This window comes from Sabethes cyaneus, chromosome 3 (genome assembly GCF_943734655.1).
Source record: "Sabethes cyaneus chromosome 3, idSabCyanKW18_F2, whole genome shotgun sequence".
Lineage (NCBI taxonomy): Eukaryota > Metazoa > Arthropoda > Insecta > Diptera > Culicidae > Sabethes > Sabethes cyaneus.
This window is the reverse complement of record NC_071355.1, coordinates 113,212,393-113,239,872: the sequence shown is the minus strand read 5'-3', so window position 1 is coordinate 113,239,872 and position 27,480 is coordinate 113,212,393. Positions and strand designations below refer to the sequence as shown.

Here is a 27,480-nt window from a genome sequence, read left to right as displayed (position 1 = left end):
GGTTCAGAGTTACAAAAGCGGCAGGTGTCAGATGATACCTTGCCGATATTCTTTAAATGATAAAGAGCGGGGCTATGTCCTGTTAGGAGTCCCGTGATCGTGCGTAGTTCACTACGAGTTAAATGGAGTAGTTTTTTAGCTACTGCAGGGTTTGGGTAGATAAACTGTTTAGCTTGTCTACAACCCTGTGTTTGATTCCAACGGGATGCTATTTCTAGCTTTTCCCATGTCATCAGTTCGCCTTTCACGGCGGATGTGGAGGTGCCCAGAAACGGTTCAGGACCAATAAATTGCGGAGCTGATCCTTGTCTTGCTAGGTTGTCAGCAAATTCATTGCCCTCGATTCCGCAGTGACCGGGCACCCAAAGTAATAAAACTTTGTTTTGGCGGGAGAGTTCCCTCAATGCTGTGCTGCACTCCCAAACTAATTTGGACACGCATTTGGCGGACTTGAGAGCCAGTAGTGCTGCTTGGCTGTCCGTGAAGATACCGATTTTCGCATGCCTGTACTTTCGTTTCAAGCATATTGTCGCACAGATGTATATGACATATACTTCTGCTTGAAAAACGGTGGGCCACTTTCCTAATGAGATAGTTTCCCTGATGCCGGGTCCGTAGACTCCGGAGCCTGTGCAGGCCCCCATTTTTGAACCATCTGTAAAAAAACAGATAGTTTCAGATGGAAGATCTGGCCCTCCATTATTCCACATTGAGCGATCTGTTTCAATCACCTCATATGGAACGTCCATATTGGGCCTGGCTTCCATGCAGTCAGAGGCTGAAGTTACTAAGGGTGTCAGATTGAATTCCCGAAGTATGCGAAGATGACCGATTTGGTCACCTTCGAGTATGGTTTTACTCCTTTGCAACCGTAGTGCGCCGAGCTCTGCTTCCTTCTTCACATGAAGATGCAAAGGCAGTAAGCATAGCATTGCCTCCATGGCTGCAGTAGGTGTTGTACGCATGGCACTGGTAACTGTAAGACAGGCCAGGCGCTGAACTTTGTTTAGTTTGGCTTGGGCTGTTACCTCGTTCACCTTTGGCCACCATACGACTGCAGCATAGGTTATCCTAGGCCGTGCAATAGTAGTATATGACCAGAAGGCTAGTTGAGGTTTCAATCCCCAGGTTTTGCCAAACAGTGACCTGCATGCCCAGATAGCCGAAGTTGCTTTCTTAACAGCATAATCTAGGTGGGCAGCCCAGTTCAGTTTTTTATCGAGAATTATTCCGAGGTGTTTGACTTCATTACTGAAGCCCAGTCTGACACCATTCAGTATAGGCGGAGTAATGGTATGTTTCCTTCGCCTAGTGAATGGTATAACGACTGTTTTGGTGGGATTTACATTAGGTCCCTCTTGTGAGCACCATAACATGGTGGTGTTTAGAGCTCCTTGCAAGCGACTTGACAGTACTGCGTCAAACTTTCCTCTGACGATAAGTACAACGTCGTCGGCGTAAGCAATGGTCTCATAACCAAGCTGTGACAGCTTGTGAAGGAGTGCGTCGGCCACCAGTGACCAGAGCAGGGGGGAGAGAACTCCTCCCTGTGGACATCCTTTGATCACCGAAATCGTGACCGACGTATCTCCTAATGATGCTGTAATTTGTCTGCTCGAGAGCATTGCTTGAATCCAGCTCATTGTAGTGTGGTCGATTCTCTTTTGACAGAGAGCCGTATTAATTGACGCAAAGGACGTGTTATCGAAAGCGCCTTCAATATCAAGAAAAGCACAAAGTGCCGTCTCCTGATATTTGAGCGATTTCTCAATTAACGTCACTAAGCAGTGCAGTGCGGTTTCCGTAGATTTACCGTGTTGGTATGCATGTTGAATTACATGTAACGGAGAGTTTTTTAAAAACTCATTGCGGATATAGTTATCCGTGATTTTCTCCATCAGCTTAAGAAGCGTTGAAGTCAGACTTATCGGTCTGAAAGCCTTAGGCATGGTTTTATCTTTTTTGTCAGCCTTAGGTATGAACACTACCCTTACTTTCCGCCAATTCTCTGGGATATACCCCAAAGTGAAACTGGCTCGAAAGAGGTTGATGAGCTCGGACATTATAACACCGTCCGTTTTTTGCAAGAAAATGGGTAGAATACCATCCGGACCTGGAGATTTCATTGGTTCAAAAGAGCTGAGTGCCCAATTGATCGAGGCCTCCGTAAACAATCGGCGTGCAAGTAGAACCGAATCATTTGGCACATTGTGTAATGACCCATTCCACTGTTGCCCGCCTATGTTTTGCCCAGTGGTCACTGTCGAACCAGGGAAGTGCGTGTTCATCAGAACTTCCAGAGTTTCCCTGGTGGTAACAGTGAGACTCCCATCCTCTTTTTTCAATTGCCCTAGACCATTGCAATGGTCCTTGGACATCGCTTTCTGCAGACGCGTAGCCTCTGGCAGAGTTTGAATGCTTTCGCAGAATTTGACTCGTGATTTCCTTTTGGCTTTGCGTAGCTCAGCGTTGTATTTGGTGAGGGAAGCTCTGTAGTCTTCCCAGTTAGACGTGATTTTGGCCCTGTTGAACAGACGCCTTGCCTTCCGACGGAGATTGCTAAGCGTCTCATTCCACCAGGGCACATCACAGCAAACTGTTCGCGTGTTTACGGGACAGTTTGTGTTATACGCGTCTGTGATCCTACATTGCAGGTCACTAGCGGCGATATCCAGCTCAACTGGAGTTCGTAGATTATTGTGACAGGAATTACGTGAGGCAATCAGATGATCCCTAAAGGAACTCCAATTAGTTTTCCTCGGATTCCTGAATTGTTCACTCTTTAGAGGATTAGCCTCGATGTCGAAAATGATATGTCTGTGGTCTGATAAACTTGGTTCATCAGAGACATGCCAATTTTTGACTTTCTCAGCTATAGAGGCGCTACATAGAGTAAGGTCTAGGACCTCTTGTCTGATAGCGTTTATAAAGGTGGGGTCATTCCCTACATTGATTACATTGACATCGTTAGAAGTAAGATATTCAAGTAGGTACTCACCCCTGTTGTTTGTGTCCGAGCTGCTCCATATCGTGTGGTGCGCATTTGCGTCGCAGCCTATCACGTACGGCTTGTTGACTGCTCTGCAGTACCGCACAAGTTCAGCAACCTCGGGCGGTGGTATTTCGTCCTTGTCCCCTGGAAAGTAGGCGGACGCAACGACTATCTCCTGCTTCCCTCTAGTCGTCGGGACTACCACCGTAATGGCAACGACGTCGCGTTGGATGAATTCTGTAATTGGAGAAAATGTTATTCTCTTATTTAACAGAATGGCAGTCCTAGGCTTGGACTGTGTATTACAATAGATCAACTTACCATTAGCGTCGGATAGACCGAGGATCGTGGTATCGTTGATCCATGGCTCCTGGATCAGAGCAGCACTCAGCTGCTCTTTGGTGAACCTCCGGCATAGGACACTAGACGCGCCCTTGGCATGGTGGAGGTTCACCTGGATGCAGCGAAAGCTGCTCATTTGGAAGCAGGATTGCCGTTTTCAGCTTGATCCAGTACTGGATCGAGCCTTGGCGAACGGGTACCAGCAGCGTTTTCGCTGAGTTGAGCGGCTGGGTCGCTCACACCGGCAGGCTTCGGTTGCCGCAGGCGACAGGCCACAGATGTCCGACCCGCACTTAACGGCGGATTGAGCCTCTGAGGTCTGCTATCGACTGGTGATTGCTGCGTACGCCTCTTGCGAGGTTTTCGCGGCGCTCGCCTAGTCTTCGCAGGATTGCATTGTTTAGGTGGCGGCGGGGCACTTCCAGTGGGAAGTTCCGCACTTTCCACCCTCAACGTTGCAGGATTGCATTGTCTTGGTGGTGGCGGGGCGCTCCCAGAAGGGAGTTCCGCTCGTACCTTCCTCGACTTTGCAGCAGAGACTGTTGCGCCTGTGTTGATCAGACCTCTACCAACCTGTCGCATGCGTGCTTTGCCAAACATAAAATTTAGCGTAAAGCGCTGCTCAGTGATCTGACTTGCCGACTTTTGGTCAACCTCCATTAACAGTTCCACGGTATTTCCACGCACAATGCGACGGCGTATCTGCCACGCTTGCGTTGAAAAGCCGTCGTTCTGATTCTGGAGGAATCTCAGGATTTTCTCGTCCGTGGTACCGACACTGCCCTGGAAGTACCCTATGAAGGTGTGAGCCTTCGGCAGGTCCTTCGTGTCGTAGGCCCGTAGTTGTGCTCCTTCCCACGGGACGAGAGTAGATGCCGTTTGCTCCAGCCATTTGACCGTGTTCTGGTCAGAGCAAGCCAGTATCAAGTAGCCGTTCTTGAACTGGCAGCTCCTGAACTTGGGTCTAATGGCTGGAGTCTCCTGGTCAGCTATTTGATCCAGAAGAACGGCGCGGACAGTCTGGAGCTGATCCGTAGTGAGCAGGGAAACGGGATAATCAGCCGTAGTTATGGCTACACTGAAAGCATCCACCATTTCCCTGTAGGTGCACCCGGAGGATGATTTTGGTGCCGAAGGACCCGCGCAGGCTCGACTGCGTGGTCTCTTTTTAGTGGGACCTTTGCTGCTGATGTTCGGCGACGCCGTATCAGCGGATCGTTGCCTTTTGGTAACGACAAGGTCCCGCTGGCTAGGCTGGCCGGCCGGCAGAACGGCAAGTTCCTCCGCTTCGTCCTTTGAGTAGCCCTTGCTCCGATACCACTTCTGCCGACGCCGTTGCGCATTGGAGAGACGCTTGGCTACAACTCCGGAAGTCCCAGGTTGCCCATTGACTTCAGGTAGCGTCACCGGATCGGGAAGGTTATCCGCGTCGCTCTCCGCATTCCCTGTTGGTGAATTCAGGATCAGAGATGAAGCCGAGAGTCCTCCTTCCAGCGACATGCTGTCGAGGTTAAAGTCCTCTTCCATCCCTGTATCCATTACTTCGCCAGTATTGTCCGTGCCGATCGGACTGCGCACTTCCGGTCTACCGTCGTGCGCCACCTCTACACCTACTCCGGTGTTTATCACCAACTCTTGGGGGTCGTTGGTTGCCCCATCAATTATTGTTTCAAGGTTATCCATGGCGATGGTTGTACTCTGCTGGGGAGAAAATCAACGGTTCTTTACCAGCTTGGAACAGAGGGAGCAATATACTGCACAGGGTGCTCTGGTACCATGCAGGCTCCGTTCGACCTTGGGAAACTTTATTAGACCCCCCCAAGCATTCATCCCTAGGCACGGGTCGCGTTACACCGAGGATTGGGGTCCTCCTCCGCACTTTGCTCAGAATGTAGCATGCTCCTTGACTACTTGCTACATTGAAAGCAAAAGATTTTTACAAGATTTGCCGCGGAAGAGACTCGATGTGCAGTTCCGGATGGATCCACCATAAACTTACCATGGAGCCATCCGGAGCTGCACGCCGAGCGACAAATCTTAACACTCCTCCTTTATCCTGGCTTGTGACAGACAGCTCAGGTCCCGATCCAATTTCCCCATCACTTGTTCACTCTTTTTAGGGAGCCACCCGTGGCGGTTCATCAGCGAAGGTCCGTCACTGGCGGAGTTATGTATGTATGTGTGTGTGTGTGTGTGTGTGTATGTATGTATGTATGTATGTATGTATGTATGTATGTATGTAAGTATGTATGTATGTATGTATGTATGTATGTATGTATGTATGTATGTATGTATGTATGAATGTATGAATGTATGTATGTATGTATGTATGTATGTATGTATGTATGTATGTATGTATGTATGTATGTATGTATGTGATGACAATTTGCAATTTTAAAATTTGCAATGAAATTCAAGAAAAGTGAGAAACATGTCAATTGTCTGAAGTTTTTGAAGCCTCTTAGTGGAATACAAACTCTGAAATTAAAGAAAAGAAAAAACTTTTACCGACTAAATTCCACTATTTATTATTTATTCGTGACAGATACGTATACGCTTTGAAATAAGACACTGATGAAGCCTGCACGTCGTAGGTGAACTACGTATCTGTTGCAAATAAATATTAAATAGTGGGATTCAATCGAAAAGTTTTTTCTTTTCTTTGATTTCAGATTTAAATTGTCATTTTCTTCACTTGCTGTTACTCACAATTGTACAAGAAAAGCAAAAAGCGAAGAAAAGCAGTTTATTTAAGCATGTAGGTATAGTGGTGCATAAGATTAAAAATACTAGTGAGTTGATTTTTCCAAATAAATATATACAAATTTCAAACAAATTTTGCGCATCAATAGATACTCTTTTCAATCAATAAATACTAGAGCTTAAAAATGTTACATGAAAAATAGGAAGTAAACGTTGCACGGTAGCAATTTTGTAAGATTTGTTTTCGTTAGTTACATTTTAAAGGATAGATGTCTTATGTCATGTATCATGTTTTAATAAATAAATCAAAAATGACAAGCACTGGACATCATATCGATCATATTTCCCGTTCTCAAGTATGTTTATGGCGCAGCTTTGGCACTATTTTTCGAACTCATCTTGTTTTCCTAACCCTCTAACATTGTAAAAACGATACGATCAAGCTAATGACTATCTTTTCATGAAAGTACATTCAAAAGAAGCTTAAGGTTTGATTTTCATGCAAAAATAATTATCTGAAGGAGTGCTAGCTAAGAAATAGTTCCATTTCTCGTTTTCATATCTAATGCTCTATTCAGTAATTTTTTTCTAATTCAGATATATTGCAAAATTGAAGCCAAGCAAACCAATAGTAAAATTTTGAGATCAATCATTTTGTTGTAGATATCCTTTTTCTTCAAAAGCGAAATATAATAATAATTTTTCTGAACTCTTGTTTTTCAAAGATGCTAACTTTTGAACGCATGGTATTAATATCAAAATATCAAATAATCTGCTATGAACACATGATTCATATTGTCAATTCAAAACAAGTTTCGAATATGGCTCTGAAGCCCGAAAATTAAGGCCGTCTATAGACCCGTTAGAGGGTTAATTTTTAATTTTCTATATATATTCATTCAAGTCTGTAAAAATTATCTTTTGTGTTTACATTATTTCTCGATAAATCATGTAAATATTATGAAACTAAATAAGGTGTTCATCAAGTAGCATAAATGACACTTACAAGTATTTACGCACCCAAGGAAAGAAAATATAATTATTCTACGCAATACGTTGTGAATTTTACTGGCAAATAAGGATTTTGAGGAATACGGAACGCATATTTAAAAATATAGTCAAGTTAATTATAGATGTTCCTGAGAAATAGAATATTGATTATTGTGGCAGTAGAAAGGCTAGGTCACGCCGCTAGGTGGATTAATTCGTGTTTTTTGACGTAGGACTACGTCTTACGGCAAGTTTTGAGATAGGGTGTCATTCCAAAAAATCGAAAAATGCGAGCGTCACGAAAAATGAAAGGTTTTGAGCGCTAATAGCTCAGCGGTTTTCCGATCGACTTTCAATATTCTTACACCAATCGATTGGCAAATCTTCTAAGAATTGACCCAAATGAAGAAAAGTATGAATTCTTGATGTTGAACTATTGAAAAATTGAAAATAATGAATGTATGTTTTACCAGAATTCTCGCTTCGTGATTGATTGGAAGATTCTTTGCGATGATCTAAACCTATACCAATTTGATATCTGTGCTTGGGAAGTAAGCCAAAACAAGTGACAAAGTATCCTCATTTCAACAAGATTTCTTAACACCGCGGTTAAACGTAGACTATTTTGACGTCCTTGCTTGTGAAGTACGCCAGAAAGAGTGACAAAGCCCCCTCGTGCCAACAGATTTCTTACGAACGCGATTAAACCTAGTCCAATTTGATGTCTGTGTTAGGGAAGTGTGCCAGAACAAATGACACAAATTCGTTGTCCCAACAGATCGCAAATTGTTTACTGCAAAACGATTAAACCTCGGCGAATTTGATATCTGTGTTGGAAAAATGTGCTACAGCTGTAGTGTACGGTTATAGTACGACTCTGTATAAATTCGCATGCTTGCCGTTTCATTACAAGTGTAGTGAAAATATGTGCTGTTGATAAAATAGGATTGAATAGGTAAATTCTCTTCAACGTGGGGAACCATGGGTAATAAAAACAATCTTTAATTTCAGTAAGGTAGCAGGAAAGCAATAGTTTGTGTTCTTGATTTTGTTAAATTGTTTTCAAACGCACAATCTTTTGAGAATTGAACGTATGCAATATTACTACTTTGATAAATGTTACATACAACGTATGTAGCATGTATATATGTTGCATATAGCATGTATACATGAAGAATCGAATGGTTACTTGAATGATTGAATACATGCTACTATCACTACAAAGAGACTTACGCAGTCCTGCGTCACCTATATATGCGGTCGTGTCTTGTACACAACCCCTGATTTTTTTTTGGTTTAGGGCTATTGTCTCGCGCGAGCAACCGTGTTACAAGAGTTGGCGCGAGTGTTCAAGGGTTAATATCTTTTGACCTGCAAACCCAATTCTACTGAAATTTTGCAGATATATTTGCAGCAATAAAACCTCTAATTTGATACTAAACTAATTTAAACTAGACAAATTATCTAAGATGAAATCGTCGAAAATAATTGTAAATTTTAATGTGTTGTATACGATTGCTCATAACTTTTGAATTAAACGTCCAATCAAAAAACTATTGTCTCGCGCGAGCAACCGTGTTACAAGAGTTGGCGCGAGTGTTCAAGGGTTAATATCTTTTGACCTGCAAACCCAATTCTACTGAAATTTTGCAGATATATTTGCAGCAATAAAACCTCTAATTTGATACTAAACTAATTTAAACTTGACAAATTATCTAAGATGAAATCGTCGAAAATAATTGTAAATTTTAATGTGTTGTATACGATTGCTCATAACTTTTGAATTAAACGTCCAATCAAAAATAGTGATCTATTAGGCTATATTACCTTTCAAATGAGAATAACGGCGCATAAATCGGTTCAGCCAACTCTGAGAAACAGGCGATCATTTGTACCTAGTCAAAACAGGTTTTTTAAGGCTAACTTTTAAACTGCTTGTCCGTTTTCAATAAAACTTGGTAAAAAGTTTAGTAATAGCAAGAGCTTTCGTGTGGTACTAAGATCGTTAAAATTGGTTGCGTAGTTCCGGAGGAACGCGTGTCACGTAGTTTTCACATTTTTGCTTATAACTTTTAAACGAAACGTCGGACCGCAAAGCAATTCAATAGTGATATACTAGGCAATAATACCTTTCAAATAAAAGTAAAAGCTATCAAATCGGTGCAGCCACCTTCGAAAAACAGGCGATAGAAAATTAGCTGCACACACACACATACACACATACACACATACACGCACACAGACATTGTTCAGTTCGTCGAGCTCTATCGATTGGTATATGTGATTCGGCCCTCCGGGCCTCGGATCAATTTCGTATTTTTCGACCAATTTCTAAACTTTTGTTATATAGGGTAATTTGCCAATGATCGCACAGCTAAGCCTCTGAGTTTTTAGTTTTAGCGATATTTGCTAAACAAATAACTACAAATAGACAGAAACATAAAAATCTGAATCAGATACAAAATATGTTCACATTACATGGCCATTTTCACGAAATAAATAAGCTTTTCGTGGAAAAATATGCGATTTTTTGACAACGCTTGAATGCCCAATCGTTGAACAGTTCTGAAACCGTATTGTCCTATAGTTGGACACTTATTGTCCAATGGTTGGACATGCAATATATTGCACCGACCTCAAAGTTAATTTGATAGCTTACTATTAAGAATGAATACATTTTAAGATATATTCATTAAAAATAATCAGCAATTAGTTAACATGTTACTAATTGTCAAAATATTTCTCAAGGGATGTTATTTTCCCCTTCTAAATTTCGATGCTCTTCTCCTTCATTTCTGTTGCTTTCCTGCAAATTTTTCTCTCTTTACGGTTCCCTCGAAGCATCCTTTTTCCTATTCTTCTATTTCCTGCGGCGTAATGGCAAGAACTGTTTTTTACAAGTTTTTTACTATGTTTGTTTCTCTCCTAGTTACTCGAAACAAATTTGTTAGCAAGATAATAATCTGAAAAACTGCGATCTGTTTCCTTACAGTTGAAAAAATGCACCATTCATCTTCGTTTCATCATCGAACCTTTATTTATAAAAGAAATAAAATTTATAATTTTTCAAAAGTAATGATAAACAATTTAGCTCTCAAAAAATATGAAAAACTAGCTCACCATTGTTGGTGAAAATTTAGAAAACAAAATCTTTTCAACGTTGTATAAAAAATTGTGTCAACCCAATATTATTCTACAATATTCATAGAAGTATCTTTCGTTTGCTGTCGTGTTACGTTTGCATTAAGACCGGAACGATTTGGTGATTCAAACTTCTTAATTTTCTTCAAGTCTTTAGACTAAAATGATGATTTTTGTGATTACCCTAATTCAGGAGCAGGCACTTTTAGCACCAAATCAAATACACGATGATAAAATTTCTCAGATAAGGTACATGTACAAATAGTTTAAACAAATCTGGAGTAGCTTTAAATTGAAATAGGACTACTTTTCTCAAAATTGTTGTATTAAAACAAAATAAGTTAAAAGCATCTTTGTATATAAAATAAAAAATTAATACCATTACATAAATTTTCATCGGAAAACTTTTGCGTACAAATGAAAACCATTTGTAAACAGTGCCATAAACATAAAAACTGTCAAATACACATGCATAATGAGAAGTAATGCGGTTTTTTCAGGCTATTTCAGTTCTTGTACAAGCTTAGGACAATCGTTGCTTTATTGTCCAATGATTAAACTGTCAAACTTTAATACTTTAAAAACTATAAGTAATTTTTTATTTTGCTTGAAAATGTTGACAAATAGTGCATAGGTGAATATCATTAGCTGTGCACAGCATGATATGGCAATATAATTATTTTAAACGTTAATTAGTGAGACATGTTTGTTATCTGAAATGCTAACAAAATTGAGGGTTATAGCCCATATTGTATATGACAATGTTTAACTTGAATTTTTGTTATTAAATCTTGCCTTATGTAACGCTATTGTTACAAGCAATGATCCACAACTGATCAAAGTGAGTAATTCGTGCACTTTGATAGGGTTTGGACGTATATGTATTCTAGAATTAGCGTTTTATTGGACGCTGTCCAATCATTGGAATCGTTCAATGATACGCAAAATACCCTAGTATAACAAAGGTAAAAAGAAGCAAGAGAATTGCTCGAGCCGTTCTTGAGATATTTATGGTACCGACTTTGAAAACCTGATTTCGAGAAAAACGGCATTGAAATTGTTATTCGCTGTGCAATCGTTCCAGACATGCGCAGTACAAATAGCTATAACTTTGTCAATTTTCGAAATTCATCCAAACGACTTCAAACACATATGCTCCAAATGTTAATCTTTCGAATTAATTAATAAAAAATTCGATTTTTCGGAATTGAAAAAGTACGATGCCCCCTTGAACGGATTCAATTTCTTCTTCTTGATCACGGTTTTGGACCGCACACCGAACGCTTTTTATCTATTTATAGCCAGCTTGAATCAAAAACTGACAACCCCGAATAAGCTATCGGCCGAATCATATAAGCCTTTAATCCTCCTTCATTCAAGAGTAGTTCTGGTATAGGGGATAAGACGGTTGCATTCTATGCGATATGTCATGAGTTCAATCCCGGTTGAAGGATGAACACTTTTTGAAAATGTATGAAAGCTTTTTTCTGTGCTATTTGTGAATGTTCTCGAAAGTAGTTGTCTATTTTTGACAATTTCGTCGAAATAAAATGTCGATATAGCAGATAAAGGCAAAGTAGTTTTTGCTATATTTTAACAAAATTATAACAAAACCTATTAGATATATTGCAACAAATTTTGATATAATTTTGTTCTAAACATAACACATTTTGTTATGTTTTGCTACGGCTGCATATAAGTTCTGATAGAATTTTTGATATTTTAACTACAAACGAGACCAAAATTATAACAAATCATGTTAGAAAAACCGTCGTAACAGAATATCATGATTTGTTATAATTTTGTTACGTTTGTCTGATCGGGTTACTAAAGGACTTTCAACTAATCTATCATCGCAATTGCCATCTTACCGTATAACTACATATGTTTAGCTTTAGTCCTTTCTATTTTCTTTTCAAAACATGGATTGAAGTTGGATAACTAAGGATACTGCACAGGTGTACAGATTTAGATTCAACTACCGTCAAACGGGGTAATTTGCAACAGCGGGGTAACATGCAACAACGCTATATCGTTCCAATTTGCTGTACTTTTTGATCTGTTACTTCAATTTTTTATCTGTATCAGTCACTGAATCTTATTGGTAACACTTCAAAGAAGCCTTAGACACTGTAATGTTGATTTTATGCTGTTTTGATGATTTTTAAAAAATCCCACAAGATGGTGTCAAATTCATCGTCAATTTTTCGTTAGTAAAACGTTTGTGTCGTCCACAGGCATTTCAAATAAAAGAAGCCTAACATACATTTTTTATAGTAAAATAAACAATAAGGAAACAAAATAATTGATTTATGATGACTAGTTTTGTTTATCTTACTTGTTACCACGTTATTCGTAAAACAAGTACTTAAACGGGGTAACTTGCAACAGCTGGTAGGTATAAAAAGCTGTGTTCCGTTACCTTCAAGACGCACGTTATCATTAAATTTTGCATCAAACAATACTAAAGCACACTTGAAGAGTGTAAGATACTCTCGGTAAGCCGGAAATATGCCAGTTTTTCTCTAGATATACTGAAAATGGCCATAGAAGATGCCAAAACAAAAATAACCTCACTGAGAGAATCGACCAGCAATATGACAGTGTCTAATTACGATCACTCGTAACGTAATGAACATTACGTAACCGAGATATCGATGATTTTTAACTCTCCCGCTCCACTTCATGACGCGATTTTGCATAATGGATATGCGACGTGTAATGCGTTGTTACACAACTCCCGCTTCCCTAAGTGCGTAACGTAATATGTGAACGGTCCTTAAAAAGGCAGCTCTATCGGATCCAGACAAGGAATATCAACTGCATGAATAATATAAAAAGTTATTTCTGTCTTTTCCGTTACGGGGCTCATAAATTTTTTTTCACCAACGTGACGTAGGGCATTTATGCGTATATTCATAGCAAAAGCATTAAAAATCGCAAGTCGGATTATCATTTGCATATTCAAGTCAAAAGAAACTCATACAAATCTTTAAATTCGTTCAATTTCCAAAAAAATATTGCTTGTTGCAAGTTACCCCGTTTAAGGGGTTACTACTAACAAATTAGTTAAAAAATTCTACAACAGCCAATATTGATCGCATATTTTTTCTCAATATGTGAAATTGTTCTATGGTAGACCTAATAACTTTGTATTAATTAAATGCCCTCAAATGTACTACAGATAAGTTTTCACTTGCACTCATAGTTGAGAACTGTTGCAAGTTACCCCGTTTGACGGTACTGTTTTACCTGACTCACTGCGAATATGCGGATTATTGAAATAAAACGTAACCATACGTTTTATTCGTTTATAACGCATATGCAGTTAATATCGATAACAAACGATTTTTTATAAGTTGTGCTTTTGTTATTGCATTTAATATGTAAAAAGTTGCATAAATAACAATTCAGTTTCACAATACAATTATTGCGTACTACTGGCACATGAAATATAACGTTTAAGTACGTTATTTTTAGTGATCAAAATTAACGATATTTTCGATACAAGGGCGATATTTTTCGAAACCTTTCGAACCAACACGATCCCGCGAACAAAGCGCATATTCGCAGTGAGTCAGGTAACACAGTAGTAAAAATGATTCAAAATCCGTACAGTACTAATTATGATGAATAAATATTATTTCAATGCTACAATGAATAAAATATAGCTGTACAACGATAATCATCTATCTTTTAAATCTATTTTCGGGAATTGAAACAGGAAAATCAGTTTAACCGTTATGTGTTCGACAAAAAAAACACCTTTAAGTGCTCGACAAGGGTACCCGGGTACCCACAAATTGAAACGCTTGTAACTTTGGCAATTTTTAACCGATTCGGACACTTTTACCACCAAAAGATTCAGGAACTTATCCACTTCCAGTGTGGTTATAACAGAGCCGGAAGTGGTTCATCTGGTTCCCAGAAATCCGGCAGTCCGAGGATGTGTTCCGGAATTAAAGCACTTTTTATATTTTTGGATGTAATTATAGTAATATGGGTGTCCAAAGTTCTTCCAATTACTCCGAGAGGCTATTCTTCATTGTTTTAAAACAATACAATGATATATCCTCGGAATGGCCATTCTGCGACAAGTTCCCGTGGGACCTCCTGTGGCCATAAAACTGTTTGGTTTGCAACACTGGCAATATGGGTTTCTAAATTCATGAAATTACTCCAGAAGGTCATTTTCCATTATTTTGATTCTATCTGATGATTTTGCCACGGCATGGCCATTCCGGAACATATTCCCGTGGGGCTTGACAGTTGTCCAAAACCAAAAATATGTGCGCATTAGAGTTTTGAGTGGGAAAACTTGATTTTAGGTTTATGGAACCTTTGGGAGAGTTTCTTGAAATTAAAAGTTCTATCGTATGGTGAAATTTAAGTTTTGAATAATCCCCCTAAAAGTGAAATAAAAAATGTATTTTTCTGCAGCTTCAATATAACACATTGATGAGTTCTGCAAAGTTTTAGAGCATATTATTACAAGAAATTTTGCTGAAGACCGTAATCTTCTATCTCTTCAGCGAAGATAGAAAAATCCTATTTCTTAGATGTGAATCGTCAAAATCAGTTTTTCTATTTTAGCTTTTTTTGTAGTTGTTGTATGACTTTTTCATGTTATATAAAGTTGTACAAATAGCAAAGATACACAACTTTGCCAAATGTAGTATACCTCTATCTTTGCTTGTTTACGAACTGTAAAACTTTTGATATAAAAATCAGAGGGGTTGTGTACAAGACACGACCGCATATATAGGTGACGCAGGACTACGTAAGTCTCTTTGTAGTGATAGTGGCATGTATTCATGCTTGTAATCATTCGATTCTTCATGTATAAATGCTATATGCAACATATATGCATGCTACATGCGTTGTATGTAACATTTATCAAAGTAGTAACATTGCATACGTTCAATTCTCAAAAGATTGTGCATTTGAAAACAATTTAACAGAATCAAGAACACAAACTATTGCTTTCTTGCAACCTTACTGAAATTAAAGATTGTTTTTATTATCCATGGTTTCCCACGTTGAAGGGATTTTACCAATTCAATCAAATTTTATCAACAGCACATCTTTCCACTACACTTCTAATGAAACGGCAAGCATGCGTATTCATACAGAGTCGTATTACAACCGTACACTACAGCTGTAGCACATTTTTCCAACACAGATATCAAATTCGCCGAGGTTTAATCGTCTCGCAGTAAAGAATTTGCGATCTGTTGGGACAACGAACTTGTGTCATTTTTTCTGGCACACTTCCCTAACACAGACATCAAATTGGACTAGGTTTAATCGCGTTCGTAAGAAATCTGTCGGTACGAGGGGGCTTTGTTACTCTCTCTAGCGTACTTCCCAAGCAAGGACATCAAAATGGTCTAGGTTGAACCGCGGTGTTAAGAAATCTTGTTGAGATGAGGAAACTGTCACTTGTTTTGGCTTACTTCCCATTTCCCAAGCACAGATATCAAATTGGTATAGATTTAGATCATCGTAAAGAATCTTCCAACCAATCACGAAGCAAGAATTCTGGTAAAACATAAGTTCATTATTTTCAATTTTTCCATAGTTCAACATCAAGAATCCATACTTTTCTTCATTTGGGTCAATTCTTAGAAGATTTTCCGATCGATTGGTGTAAGAATATTGAAAATCGATCGGAAAACCGCTGAGCTATTAGCGCTCAAAACCTTTCATTTTTCGTGACGCTCGCATTTTTCGATTTTTTGGAATGACACCCTATCTCAAAACTTGCCGTAAGACGTAGTCCTACGTCAAAAATACCCTAATTTTGATCCCCAATTACGCGACTATGCGCAGACGGATACAAATGAAACTTCCTGACGTTTTGTAGTTTTGTTATTTAGTTTCAGATTCATGTAATGTAATTTGTATCTGTTTGCGCATAGTTGAGTAATTCGGGGTTAGAATTAGGGTATTTATTACTACAAAAGTTTTACAGCTCCTAAACAAGCAAAGATAGAGGTATACTACATTCGGCAAAGTTGTGTATTTTTACTATTTGTACAACTTTATATAACATGAAAAAATCATACAACAACTACAAAAAAGCTAAAATAAAAAAAACTGATTTGGAAGATTCACATATAAGAAATAGGACTTTTCTATCTTCGCTGAAGAGATAGAAGGTTACGGTCTTCAGCAAAATTTCTTGTAATAATATGCTCTAAAACTTTGCAGAACTCATCAATGTGTTATATTGAAGCTGCAGAAAAATAAATTTTTTATTTCACTTTTAGGGGGATTATTCAAAATTTGAATTTCACCATACGATAGAACTTTTAATTTCAAGAAACTCTCCCAAAGGTTCCATAAACCTAAAATCAAGTTTTCCCACTCAAAACTCTAATGCGCACATATTTTTGGTTTTGGACAACTGTGAAGCCTCACGGGAATATGTTCCGGAATGGCCATGCCGTGGCAAAATCATCAGATAGAATCAAAATAAGGGAAAATGACCTTCTGGAGTAATTTCATGAATTTAGAAACCCATATTGCCAGTGTTGCAAACCAAACAGTTTTATGGCCACAGGAGGTCCCACGGGAACTTGTCGCAGAATGGCCATTCCGAGGATATATCATTGTATTGTTTTAAAACAATGAAGAATAGCCTCTCGGAGTAATTGGAAGAACTTTGGACACCCATATTACTATAATTACATCCAAAAATATAAAAAGTGCTTTAATTCCGGAACACATCCTCGGACTGCCGGATTTCCGGGAACCAGATGAACCACTTCCGGGTCTGTTATAACCACACTGGAAGTGGATAAGTTCCTGAATCTTTTGGTCGTAAAAGTGTCCGAATCGGTCAAAAATTGCCAAAGTGACATGCGTTTCAATTTGTGGGTACCCGGGTACCCTTGTCGAGCACTTAAAGGGTAAAAAAATTCGAAGCCCCCCCAATTCCACCCCCTTAAGTGCTACATGAAAACTTATTTTATGAAAAGTTGTAATTCAACTAGTTCTTAGATGTCACAGAGTTTCAGTATCCTTGATCAAAGAAAACTTCAGAATTTCGTATTTTGAAAGCTGAAAAGGTACCCGGGTACCCTGTCGAACACATAACGGTTATTTTTTTTTTGTTTTGGGGTTTTGTTGGCTAAGACCATGGTTGGTCCATCTCGCCACATAACGGTTAAGTACGCTTTACACTTGATTTTATTGAAAGTTATTTTCTTAGCAAATAGCTAACGACACAGCGAATGGACAAGGAAATCCGATAGGCATTTACAGTTTGATTTCCATTGATTGTATTCCATGGCCTACTGCCTATGTTTTGACGTCGATATAATGGCAATAAAAAATGGGTCAGGATCTGTTATTAATATTTTGCATTTAGACTGTTTTAATGCGTATAATCAAGCAAATTCCATTAGGTGTACGGATTTCGAAGCTGTACGGATTTCGATACCGCATGGTACATAAATGAAACGAGAAATGCAGGCCATTGTTGAAGGACGAACACTGTAACTCCGAAGAATTGTTAGGTAAGTGAATTCTCGTTCTAATAGCTAGTTTTGACGTAGGACTACGTCTTTGTTTACTATACTGGGACTGGGTAGCACTTTGTGAAAACGAAAATAGAAATGTAACGTTTGAATGAAAGATTTCAAATGCTAATAACTACTAAACTACTGAACGAAACTGAACAATTTATATGTCGTTGGATAGATAAAATGACCAGCAATTTTATAGGGGGGTAAGAGAGCGATTTTAAGAAGGACGTAAGAGGGGGGGCTCCTATACAAATGAAACACAAATTTCCTCATAACTCGAGAACTAATCAAGCAGAAGGAGCTAAAATTGATATGTAGGGTTTTTGGAGGCATGAATTTATTTTGAATTTATTTATTTTATGATGGGCTTACCCCTGTGGTAGGAGGATAAGGACTCTCATGCAAATAAAATAGAAATTTGTCATTCATTACCATTTCAATCTTTATGATGCACACAAGTGATTTTTAAAGGAAATATCTTTGTCTTAAAGGTTGCAGGCGTTGTACTTATGAACCCCCGTCCACGTAACACTTTTTGTCAATTACCTGGTAGTCTGTTCTCGGTGGTTTATATTAGTCTTAGATCTGATGATCTGATATAGTCCTACGTCACCCTTTCGTACAACCCTTAGGGCTGTATACCTTGTAGTTTTTTCTTTTGAAAATTCTTTTGAATTTGACAGATGAATCGAATTGCTGTTCATACAGTATAATATGACAGTTTCATTCAAATAACATTGAGATTTAAATCATTTGCTGAATTTCAGCGAAAAACTTCATTGCTGGGTAACAACCAGCAAACCGTTTTGCTGGATCGAAAAAAGTAATTTTGGTGTGTATAGCAATATTGCATGTATCCATGAATGTAATAAAACGATTCTTCATGTATACATAATATATGCAGCATATATACATGCTACTTGCATTGTATGTAACATTTATCAAAGTAGCAACATTGTATGTGTTCAATTCTCAGTACATTTCAGAGTTATTTATATGTGCATTTGGAAACAATTTTACATGATCAAGAACACAAATTATAGCTTTCCAGCTACCTTACATAACCGCCCAGTTAGCTACGAGGTACGATGTTGCAATAATGCTTTTTTGCTGAAATCCAGTAAGGCTTCGTGCACAAATTACGTAACGCACAGAGGGGAGGGGGGAGGTTGAGCTTGCGTTACTTTTTATTACGCAGGGGGAAGGGGGAGTCATGAGAAGAGTTACGTAACAAATTTATGAAATTAAAAAATAATGCTGAACAAATCTGAGCAGGTAAAGACCATTTGAGCCCAACAAACTCTTTATAATTTTGGCCTCAATTCTACTCTCGACCAAAATTCTGTTCTAAACTCAGAATTGACATTCCGATCAGAGTTGTTTTGTTACGAATACAGAATTAGTGATCGACATCGGACCGGGTAAAGTCCGGAAAGTCCGGCCGATCGGAACGAAATTTTAGAGTCCGATTTTTTATCGGCCGGAACGAAGCGTTCCGGAACCGGACCGAACCGGGTATTCCGTTGAAAGTCCGGAAAAGTCCGGTGCGCGTTTGACAGTAAAACAGACCGCAGTGGAAACTGTCGCACTGTCGAACCAGAGAAATGCGTGTTCATAAGAATCTCCAACGTTTCCCTAGTAGTAACAGTGAGACTGCCATCTTCTTTTTACAAATGCCCTAGGCCATTATTATGGTCTTTGGCTAACGCTTTTTGGAGTCGCGCCGGCACAGGTAGAGTCTAGATGCTTTCGCAAAACTTGACTCTGGACTTTCGTTTGCCTTCGCGAAGCTCTGCGTTGTATTTGGTGAGGGATGCCCTGTAGGCCTCCCAATTAGACGTGATCTTAGTCCTGTTCAATAAACGCCTACTGTTTTACCTGACTCACTGCAAATATGCGTATTATTGAAATAAAACGTAACCATACGTTTTATTCATTTATAACGCATATGCAGTTAATATCGATAACAAACGATTTTTTATAAGTTATGCTTTTGTTATTGCATTTAATATGTAAAAAGTTGCATAAATAACAATTCAGTTTCACAATACAATTATTGCGTACTACTGGCACATGAAATATAACGTTTAAGTACGTTATTTTTAGTGATCAAAATTAACGATATTTTCGATACAAGGGCGATATTTTTCGAAACCTTTCGAACCAACACGATCCCGCGAACACAACGCATATTCGCAGTGAGTCAGGTAACACAGTAGCCTCCCGATATTTAGTCTCTAGCATTTTAATTTTATTTGTATTTATTTTTAATGTATGACAATATTATTTTATTAGCAAATTAACCGCATACCCAACCTACCTCTATTTTTATAAACTTTATGTTTTCGGCAGGACAGTCATACGGCAAAGCAAAACGACACTTATTTATTCTATGCCCGACGTTTCGATGTATTTAACATCTTTCTCAAGGAGTTCTACAACATAAAATAACATAGTTAACATCATTTCTAAGATATAACAATAGAACGTCATACAGAACCACGTATCGTATTTTGTCTGGTGGCTTCTGTAGAAGGTTTGAACTAGTCACATTGATAAGTAATACTAGCATTAACCGAGCTTAAAATATAATAATGTTGAATACAAAATTATTATTAAATCGATTTGTGCCTAATGCATCGAACAAATTCAAAACTCACTGTATTCGAACGAAATTCTTGCGGATCGTTTTAACATACACCCTGGCTGAATCGGTACACTATTTGGCTTTGGCTACTGTGATGGTTGAATATTCTGTGTAAAGGGGCGTTGTGTATTGATGCTGTTGCTTGTTATTGCGTGTGTGCGTGTTGAGTGAGAAGTTTGTTTTGCTATGTTAGTTTTGATAGTGTGTAAGATTGCAGCGTATGTGGAGCTAAGGCAAGGTGATATATACAGGTGTGGCAATGTTGGTTAAGTGGTGTTAGTGCAATGAAGAAATTTCATCATGGTGTGGGTGGAATCGTAAATCGACCAATCACGATGAAGCGTGACGTAAAACTCCAAAAACAAACCCCATTGTCCGACGCGGTTTGTTTTTGTAGTTTGACGTCGTTTTCTGATTTTTCGCTACTAATACCATCAAATGTCTTCATCTGCCACACCTTTTTAAACCTCATTGGAGCTAAGGCAGTCAACATCTGATCGCTTGTTAACTGTATGATCGGTGTTTGTTATGTGACAAACTTCCAAAATCGGCAGTGCTGTTTGGTGACGATGTTGATCAACTACTTTCGTTTCGTCTAGCGCAAAACGGTGCTGAGTGTCTATGCAGTGCGCAAGCAAAGCAGTTTTTTCTCTCATGTTGTTTAGTTCGTGAGTTACAGTTGGATTACTTCGGTTTGTTACATCGATCAGCGCTTCCATCTGTTTGATGTTCGATCGATGATTACTGATGCGTTTTTTTAGTTGATTTGAAGTAAATCCGACATAGCTGGCTTGACAATCCCGGCACGGTATGCGGTAGATAACATTCGTTTTCATCTGCGTTGGAATGTTGTCCTTTGTGTTGGTAAACAGTCTTTTAACACTAAAATCGTTTCTTGTTGCCAAACTGATGTTAGGGAAATCCGACCGAAACGTTTTTTTCAATCGATTGGTTAGTTGTTCTACGTAGATTATCGGTTTGTAAATAATTGCTTCGGGTGATTGTGCTGGAACGACAACGGCTTGCGATGTGGTGGTGTTTATGCAACGGTGAATGAATGTTGTGGGATAGTGGTTGATCTTTAGCTGCTGCTTGATTATATCGTTTGTAGCTTCCTCAGTCAGGTTTGTACTGAACTCTCGCACTCGACGGATGAAGTTGGTAACCATGTTCGTCTTCATATGTAACGGATGGGTTGAAAAATAGTCAATGAAGCGGCTGATGCCATTGGTTTGCAGTACCACTCAGTTTTGATTGATTGGTCTGGTTGACGTATTACAACCATGTCGAGAAATGGTAGTCGCTAATTTTGTTCTATCTCACAGGTAAATTGCAGGTTGCTGTTATATTGGTTGAATGTGCCGAGGACCTCTTCTACTTTGTCTACTGGTAGAACAAGAAAAAGATCATCCACGTACTTCATTGACTATTTTTCAACCCATCCGTTACATATGAAGACGAACATGGTTACCAACTTCATACGTCGAGTGCGAGAGTCACTTCTAAAGTTACAGCTGTATGTATCAAACGTGTCCTGAGTGCATAAAAACTTTGTGTTTGTGTTTTTATCGAAATCATATTTCTAACTTCGGTACGCTATTAGGGTAAATGATTTTGAAATGGACCTAGTCGAATTCTGATCTTGAATGGACCTATTTTTAAATAAGAATTTTAGGATATAATTATCAAGTCTTTGTACTGTATTTAGCTTTTATGTTTATCTTTAATCATTTCTGAACGTAAATATACTAAAATTAAATTAAAATTATAGCCAAAACTACTTTATTGCCGCGTATTTAAAAGTAGCTGTTTTTCAGCGTTTTGGCAGTCACCATAGAGTATTTTCAAACTGTTACTACCCGGAACCGGAACTGGTTTGAAATAAAACAATACTCTTAAAATCATGCTAAAATATGTGTAATTTCAATTTAGGTATTTAAAAGTTCAGTAAAACCAGTAAAATTTTCAAATTCTTGAAAAATGTTAACCCCCTTTTTTGATCTTGAATGGACCTAGTATTGATTTTAGAATGGACCTAGTTTTGCGCTCCGAGACATCACTGCCGGTAGCTATCATTGCCTACCACCAACGAACACGCCGTTGTATATTCCATAAAACTGCTTGTTGTCACTATAGTATCTCCGTTTATAATTAATCTATAAGCACGGGATATTGAAAGTAGGCTTGATTTATAGCCTAAATAAAAACTTAATTATATTGATAAAACTAACTATCACTCATCCTTTTTCGTAGTTGCTTCATAGTGTTTGTATATTGTAGCCTCTAGTTTTGAAACTAAAAAGTCTTCCTAATTAGTTAGCTAACATATGTCATGTTATGCCTAAAATAATATAAACTTAATTTGTACAAAATCGGTATTGTACAAAAATTTTAACCATCATTGATTAAAAGATAATATGGATCAAAAGATAAGAGGGATACTAACTGCCTTCTGTTAAGGGGGCATAGTACCTTTTCAATTTTTTAAAACCTATATTTTTTGATTGATTATTTCGAAAGATTAACATTTTGACCATATGTGTTTGAAGTCGTTTGCATGAATTCCAAATATTGACAAAGTTACAGCTATTTGTACCACGCATGTCTGGAGCGATTAAACAACGAGTAAAAACTTCAACGTCGTTTTTCTCGAAACCAGATTTTGAAAGTCGGTACCATAAATATCTCAAGAACGGCTCAAGCAATTCTTATGATTCTTTTTTTGTTTGAAAGCCAACAAAATTATCTAGTGTTTGACCCATCCTTTTCTTGATATTGTAATTTTTGTATTTTTTAGAAATGCTTAAAGTCAATTTTTTCGCTTAAAAGCCATACTTTTATGTATTAATTGTCGCCATTTTGTTATTTGTTCGGATTCTAAAAAAGGATGGATCAAACACGAGATAATTAAATGTTCTTTCATGTCGTTTTGGAATTTTTCAATTCGGATAAGCCCCCAGCGCCAATCCATGGTACCGCAATTCATGATTTTTTTGAACGACTATCTTCAAGGAGCCGTAGGGGCAAGGGCCAAATCTGTTCTTGCTTTTAATATATACGTTATTATTTTCCATGCAAAAAGGTACGAAAAGAAGACAAAAACGAGAGAATTTTTTTGGACGATTTTCGGAAACTACGAATTCGAATTTCCATTTCTGTTTCGTGCTAGAAGTGTTAAGTACACTCATTTTTCGAGTTTTTCAGGCTGTAGAGCATACTGACAATTGATTTTATACTCATAGCCTACAAATTTTTTTTAGCCCCCCGATTTTTCAAGCCAATTTCCAAAGGGGGGGTGACAAAAACTTAAAAAATATTTGGCAAAGACCTTATATTCCGCCGATAAGTAAGCAGGTTGACTTCACATCACCTTTTGATCGATTGACAGATCGATTAAAAATCAGTTTAGTAAAATATTCAAAATCATGCAACTCGACTAACGTTGTACTACGTCATCCGCGGTCGCATCTTATACACAACCCCTCTGATTTTTTTCTTGGGGATGTAAAGTTTTCTTTAAGCACCTCTCCCCTCTGACTTTTGACAAAATTAATACCTCCTTGTCCACCGAAATTGAGTGACCCTGAGATCTAAAATATTCAACTGTACCAGATAGAAAATAGGAAGGTTCACCTATTTTATATCTGGTACAGTTCTTCATCGACTATCATTTAAAATTAAAACCTTGTATCTAACCTTACGTTTAAACCTAGTAGAATTACCAAGTCTAATTTTTTCAAGCACCATTTACAGTATGATTTCGAATTTGACAACAAATGCGTGTCGCCTATGTTGCCAAAATCGAAACCGTGGCAAAATCTAGACCATTTTTTAACTGAAAAAATTGCATATAAATGTGTCAAAAATTGAATAATTACCACTAATTAACGAATTTTTCACGATTGCAACGGTTTTATATTCAAAATGTTCGACAGGGGCTGTCGCAAACCTTTAGATACTTTGCAGTAAGACGTAGTCCTACGTCAGTAAAAGTCTGACCTTTCGAAATATGTAGTCACTAAATAAAAACTCGAACCCCACTGTACTTAATAAACTACGTTTAATACAAGTTATATTACATATTTTTAATGAATGGTTTAAATTTTTGAAACTAATAGGCGACATAATTTTTTTATGACGTAGAAATCGTTTCAACCATATCTGAACAACAGGTAATAATAAATTTCCAATATACAAATGTCACACACAGATACATACATAACGCATATCAAGTCACTGAAACATTGTTCAATTGTTGGGCTGACATAAAAACAAGACCCTCGGCGACTGTGACTGATTTCAAATTTTTCAACCGACTTTCATACCTTTCTAACAGAGTATAAGAAAGGTAAAAGCTGTTCAACCTTGTGTCCTATTAATAAATAGCAGTAGTATAGTTGTACTATTAAAAAAAAGTTCTTTGTTATTATTTTGTTCATTTACATGGAAGAAACTATGACAATCCAAATTTAGGTCCATTTCAAAATCAAAAATAGGTCCAATTCAAGATCATGTTGGGTCCATTCAAGATCAAAAATAGGCTTTGGCTAAAAACGATATATTTAATAAAAGTTTCATCAATTATACATTTTTAAAGTACTGATAATGTAGAAAAAAAGGTGATACTTTCCAACAAATAGTAATATCACCACATATTATTTATAAATGACGAGTAAACTGAGCAGGAGTGCGAGTGGTGGTGTTAAAAAGCGTTAAATAGGTCCATTCAAGATCAATTACCCTATTTCACAAACCACTCACTGCTGTTTTTTATAAATGGATAAAATTATCTTCTTTTTGACCCATCGTTTTAGCATCGGTATTGCATTTTTTGAATTTTTAGAGGCGGTGAAAGACAATTTTTTTATTAAAAAACTGACTTTTATGTCTGAATGTGCACAATTTTGGAATGCGCTTAAATTTTCGAAAAAAGGGTAGGTCAAACAGAAAATAACTTAGTTTAGGAATTTTCCATGACGGGTAAGCTACCAAGCACCAGTCAATGGTGCCGCAATTTTTTATATACTCCATTTCAAGGAGCCGGATAGCGTTTAGAAGTTACAGATTACAGGTTCCAGACATTCAAAGCTTTGCCTTTGACATTTACTTAATTTTTAAAAATTGGTAAATTTTGCATCCGGACAATTTCGGACTTCCGGACCGGAATCGAACCGGAACCGGAACAGAGCTAAATCGGACCGGAACGAAACCGGACCTAAAAAGTTCGTTCCGATTTTTTACCGGACCGGAACGCGGACTTCAATTTTCGTTCGAACACTATACAGAATTGATGCGTTTCTTGAGTTTGTAAAAATAAAATAAATTAAACGAATTGTGGGTTTTTTTTCAATGGTAGGGGAGGGGGGGAGGTATCATTGAATTGAATGTATTTCGAATATAGGCTTCAAGCCCTTTACCCATTCTTAAATCTATACAAGTAATAATGACTATAAATCTAATTCTACAGGTTACAAAAGTTACAAAAATTACAAGTCATAAAATAAATAGTCTAGAGTTAACGTAATTGTCCTCTGAAATATAAACTAAGTCTATGCCTAATCACATCCGAGCTCATGCCAATGGTTATAATATGCTGCAGTGCATTGAAGGCATTCATGAAGCGAGAAGTAGGTTCGTGCTGCGAATAATTTCTGGACCGAAAAGGCGGCTCAAAGGTCCTGCGTTGTCGGAGTGTGACTGCACTATCGTTAAATATTAACCGACTGCTCAGAGGTTGGCTGTTTGTTCGTTCTGAGAGGATATTCAAAAAGAATATTATGTCGGCTATTTTATGTCTCGAGTGGACCGTATCAATATCCACCAGAGAACACAGATCGTGATACGGTGGAAGCTGTTCTCCATTCCATCTAAGATTCCTGAGAGCGAATCTTACAAACCTTTTCTGGATGCCTTCGATGCGCTGGATGTGCGTTATATACTGAGGACGCCAAATAATGCTCGCAAAATCGAGTTTACTTCTGACAAGGCCTTTGTAGATCGAAAGTACTGCGTAAGGGTCGTCGAGATCACGGCCAAATCTTCTGACAAGTGCATAAAGTCTCAGACTCTCTTTAATCACATTGTCAATGTGCCTGCTAAAGGAAAGCGAGCGATCGAACGTTATCCCCAGGTCACGAACATATTCAACTCGCGGCACTACATTTCCTCGGTATGCGTAATCAAAGATAACAGGGTTGGTTTTTCTGGTGAAGGTCATAACTGAACACTTGTTGGTATTTACTTTCAATCCACGGATTTCGCAGTACCTTCCCACATGACCTAAATCAATCTGCAATTTCATGCAATCACCAATGGATTTGATGGGAAAAAAGATTTTCACATCATCTGCGTAAATCAGTATAGTTGCATGGAAGATAGCATCAGGCAATTTGTTCATCAGAAGCACGAATAGCAATGGTCCTAAGTGACTGCCTTGTGGTACTCCGGAGTGCACAGTAAACGAACGAGATTTGTAGCCACGCATTTTTACAAATTGTACTCTATATTTGAGGTAAGATTTTACCCAGTTGTACAGCGAGCCACGAATGCCGAAATCTTTAACCGCCTTCAAGATACTATTAATGTCGACAGCGTCAAATGCTTTGCTCATGTCTGTATATATACAATCCACTTGAAAACCTTTTGAAATGTAATCCGTAACTGTAGAACTGAATTCACAAAGGTTTGTTATGACAGATTTTTTCTTCAGGAATCCGTGTTGCGTAGGAGAGATACGGCTACTCACATTATCGTAAAGGCGACTGTAAACTAACGACTCAAAAAGCTTCGGAATTGCCGATTGAATAGCAACTCCTCGGTAATTTTCCACATGAGCTTTAGCCCCTTTTTTATGTATCGGAGTGATGTGCGAGATCTTCCAGATCCCCGGAAAATGGCCGGTAGCTAGTGACACATTGAACAAGCGTGTAAGAGGCACCACAAATTCTAGTCGAAACTGTTTTAAGATTCTATTTGTTAGCATATCAGGACCTGCAGACTTATTGACATCGAGCTCGCGAATACCGTTTTCGACACAAGAATTGGACAATTGGTATGGTACATCGTCGCTATCAACGGACAATTCGGTGGTGCTGCCCGTTGCTTCAGTAAAAACACTTTCAAAAAACTCCGCG

The 27,480-nt window shown here is 38.1% G+C and overlaps 1 protein-coding gene across 4 annotated transcripts in view; it reads right to left on the bottom strand.

The window, feature by feature from the left end:
* Positions 1-27,480, bottom strand: part of LOC128743575 (uncharacterized) — a 551,236-nt gene that overhangs the window by 324,014 nt on the left and 199,742 nt on the right. The gene's annotated exons all lie outside the window — the stretch shown is intronic.